Here is a 5,000-nt window from a genome sequence, read left to right as displayed (position 1 = left end):
TAGAAACATAGGTTTTTTATTATAAAACATTCGAGTCTCTTTTTTCTCTCACTAAACTTTATATGTGTCCATTCAAAATCTTTATGTATTTTAGTATCATAAGAAGCACTTTCAAAACTTCATTTATTTTTACAGTAATGAATGACTCAAATAATTATTGCAAACAATCTTCATTTAATTTTTTTTTCAAATAAGGGTTATATTATCTATCTTATAGCGGATGCAAATACAATCTCACCTGGGCTGCAGCCCGGTGAGATTTGAAAAAAAAAAAAAAAAATAATAATGTGTAACATTTTAATCTTAATTATTAATTGGTTATGCATTATTCAATAGAATTTAATATTATAAAACACGTTTCTCACTCTAAGTAAATTATTTGCATTATTCAATAGAATTTAATATTATAAAACACGTTTCTCACTCTAAGTAAATTATTTTAATAATTTAATGTATTTATCCAAGTTCGTCAAGTTAAAAAGAAAAATCCATCAAGCCCCAAAACTAAAATATAGGTTACTCCATCTAATAATAATAAATTAAAAAAAAAATCAGGTAATATTTTAAGGAGACGGGCAAATTGATGTGGCATGTAAGAATAATTACGACTATTTACGAGTAATCCCTTCTCAATAATGAGCCAAATATGAAGGTTAACATCTTTAGAATAGTTGAATTACTCATTAAAACATACATATTTTATAGCTTCACGTTATATAGAATATATAATAACGATATAATAACAATAATCAACGTTGAGGAGACCTTTTTAACTTATATATTATGCTGAATAATTACTTCAACAAAAAAAATAAAAATAAAAAATGAAAATATTCAATATTATTATACAAATTTAGCAAAGAAAGTATAATAGGAGACTAGTATACACATATCTAACCAAAAAAAAATAAAAAATTAGTAGAACTTAATTTACCATCCGTACACCAAAAACAGAAAGTGATGGTTAAAAACTTAAAGCCATCAATATAAAGAACCTCAGTTAGAACTAATAATAAATGAAACCACTGAACAAACTTGAAAGCAACTGAAATCTGTTACTTGAGTAAGGCTATTGGTAGCATCATTTAATTTGTTGATATAAACACAGCCACAAGAAAATATAGAAAGGTGAAAATAATGTCAAAAACTATTGTAATTGTTATCATTCTCGCCATTAAAATAAAAATCTCAATCTCTAAATGGCGGATGTAGATAAGCAAATTCAAAGAAGAAATAACGTTATTGAGAAGGTTATTATACAAGGATGGAGGCTTGAAAGGCTTTGGAAGAAAGGCTGGTACAAGATTCGGCGCAACCTCAATATATAAATATGTTTAGTATGTATAAAAGAAGATTCATACAAACGCCATGAAAGAATTTTCAAGAGTTGTTTTTTACATATACATGTACACTGAAAAAGAAATAGCAGATTAATGTTACTTTAAATAGCATTTCAATGGAGATATAGAAAAATTAAGTAGGTGCCTGATAAATATGGCACATTTTAGTGCAAAAATTTCTATTTCTACGTTCTACGTACCGAAACTGCACCTTGGATTTTTTTTCTTTTAGATGGCAATTATATGAGTTTCGTTTGATTTGTGTTGGTCATTGCAAGATATATTCTAAAAAATATCATCGCATGATACATTGGAATGTTTTCTTTGTTCATTGTTTTGCCATATATGCGTTAAAATTAGAATGAATGAACTAGTTGATGCCGCTGTAAATAAATAATTGATGGCCCTTGTAAAAATAAGTAGCTTTGTCCAGATTGCAGTATGTAACTACTATAGCTCACTAAAATGGCTGGTATGTAAATACTGGCGCAATAAAATGGCTGATCTAGATGTTTACGTTTTGGACGTACACCAATAGACACACCGACACCGTCTACGGAATCTCGACGCCAGTTTGCCATCGAGGTACTGCATTTCAAGTATTGTAGTACCCCTACGACACGCTGGCGTCGGAATACGAAATGCGTGCATGCTAGCAAGCGTCGAAATTTATTATGTTTTGTGTTTTTCCCGATAATTTTGTTCTTTCGCGTAAAAGTTTTAAGTTTGATTACGTTACTGGATTTTACTAAGTTTGATTACGTTACTAGATTTTACATTTCAATTACGTATTACTATCGCTTTTATGTTATCATGGAAACTTGATCTTGAGACTTATGTCAATGTTGAATATAGGATCATATTTAGTATTACTAACTTCAAAAATTATCGATTGTTGAGATACAGTGGACCAAGATGTTACAATTATGGTAAGTAACCTTCCATTATTGATTCAAACAAGTTTGTGCTAAGATAGTGAAAAGTATTGTCATCCATTTGTCTGCAAGTATGTGTGTTTATACATGCGCTTGACTTGAGTGAAAGAAACTAGTCAAAACTAAGGAGACTGCAACAAATGTGGAAGAACGTCTCTGTAGGATCGGATTTCAAACTTAACTTTTATAAACTGATCTAACACACTCAGTATTGGATTGAATAGTTTTTCTACTCAAATGAAACATCAAAACTAGGCCCTTAAATAGAATTTTGGAGCTTACTTAGATAGAAAAGAAAACNAGGATATCATTACTATCACAGTCAAGGAGACAATTTACAGGGTATTTAACAAAGAAAGAAACAGATTGAGCAAAGAAGAATACAACCCGAAGAAACCCTAGCTTTCTTCCCTTTTCCCCTTGCTGCAAATCCATATCAAATGGAATCAATTTATACATGAGTCACCTTCCAGGATCAGCCTCCACTTGGAACCCCAAGAAGATCTAGCCGTAGATGAGCAACAGATTTCGTCTCCCATCAGAACATTCTAGAACGAGACAGTTAGAGAGGAGAAATCTGTGTAAAAGATGAGGGCTGGATCGAATGAGTGGACAAAGCCATTTTTAGCTTATCACAAAACGTCATCGCTTGGACCCCTTTGACTCTTCCAGTTTTTAATTGACTCTATCGTGGCACAAACACAAGCCACATCACCACAATTCTCCACCTTGGCTTTTGTTTTGACACCCTATTTGGCCTTGGAAATAGCCTTCTGCTCATGTAACACTAAGAAGGCTCATACAAAGCCTTTGTTTGTCACCAGTGACAGGTTTTGTAAGCATATCTGCTGGGTTGTGAGAACCATCCACCTTTTCAACCTTTATTTCACCTTTATCAATCATTTCTCTAATGAAGTGAAGTCGAACATCAATGTGTTTAGTCTGTTCGTGAAATACTTGAATTTTACAAAGATGTATGGCACTTTGACTATCGCTGTAAACGGTTACAGCCCTCTGTTCTAAACCTAACTCAGTCACAAAACCCTTCAGCCACTTTGCTTCTTTTGCTACCTCTGTTAGTGCCACATACTCGGATTCAGTTAAAGATAATGTAACCATGTGTTGGAGTTTAGACTTCTAACTAACAATGTTTCCCCATACTGTAAAGACAAAACCTGAAGTTGATTTCCTTCTATCAACATCACCAGCATAGTCTGCATCAACAAATCCTTCAACATAGCAGTTTTCTTTCTGATTCCTCCTATACACTATACCTACTGAACTGGTCCCCTTTATGTACCTCAAGATCCATTTTAATGCGGACCAATGGATCTTCCCTGGATTACTCATGAACCTGCTCACAATGCTCATTGAATAGGCCAAGTCGGGTCTTGAACATATCATCAAATACATTAGACTACCCAACACATTAGCATAAGGGACTGATGACATCTCAAGTTTTTCCTCTTCAGTTTGGGGACTCTGATCCTGAGACAGCTTAAAATGCTGACCAAGGGGAGTTCAGACAGCCTTTGCATCCTTCATATTGAACTTTTGCAGGATCTTTTCAGCATAATCTTCCTGAACCAGCTTTAAACTTTCATGAACTCTGTCTCTAATGATTGATATCCCAAGAATCTTTTAAGCCTGACCAAGCTCTTTCATCTCAATTTTGGTGTTAAGAATCTTTTTCAACCGAGACAGCTCAGATTGTTCATGACAAGCCACAAGCATATCATCCACATACAATAGAAGGAAAATGTAAGTCAGTTCAGAAACTCTTTAAAATAGAGACAACTATCATAATTGCATCTATTAAAACCTATCTCAATCATGAATGAATCAAACTTTTTATACCACTGTCGTGGTGACTGTTTTAGACCATACAAGGATTTTTTTTAAGTAAACAAACTTTACCTGCAACATTTCTGTGTCCTTCTGGCTACTCCATCAAAATGGTTTCTTCCAAATCTCCATGTAAGAAAGCTGTCTTCACGTCCAATTGTTCCAGTTCTAGATTAAATTGGACAACAACTGACAGCAGAATTCTGATAGAGGAATGCTTGACAACTGGGGAAAAAATCTCATTGTAATCTATGCCCTCCACTTGTGTGAACCCCTTTGCAACCAGCCTTGCCTTATACCTTGGTGGTTCAGTTGGGTTTAAACTTGATATTCTTTTAAAAATCCATTTGCACTTGACCACTCTACAATTTCTTGGCTTATCTACTAAAATCCAGGTTTCATTCTTTATCAGGGAAGAAAACTCTTCTTCAATTGCTTTAAGCCATTGCAGTTTTTCTGGTCCTGACACAGCCTCTTGAAAAGACTTAGGTTCATCACTCATATCATCTTCAACTTGTAAAGCATAAGCCACCAAATCAGCATACCCTAATCTACTTGGAGGTTTGATTACTCTTCTAACTCTATCTCTAGATAGTTGGTAATTAGACAGCCCTAATTCATCACCATGGTTCAACTGCTCACCTTCAAGTTCACCAGTTTGGTCACCCACATAATTTTCAGAATTATTTTCTTCAGCTTGAATCTCATCAGCTCCACCTTGATTCACAGTTTGATCATCTTTTGGGTTTTGAAGTTCTAGTTCTAAGTAATCTGATCCTGATGGACTGCCCTCTAAATTTTCAGAATCATTTCCAAGGCCAGGTAGGATTTCTTCTCTAAAAACAACGTCTCTGCTGATGATACATTTCTTAGACTCTAA

This window comes from Pistacia vera, unplaced genomic scaffold (assembly GCF_008641045.1).
Source record: "Pistacia vera cultivar Batoury unplaced genomic scaffold, PisVer_v2 Contig732, whole genome shotgun sequence".
Taxonomy (NCBI): domain Eukaryota; kingdom Viridiplantae; phylum Streptophyta; class Magnoliopsida; order Sapindales; family Anacardiaceae; genus Pistacia; species Pistacia vera.
This window is presented reverse-complemented; position numbering follows the sequence as displayed.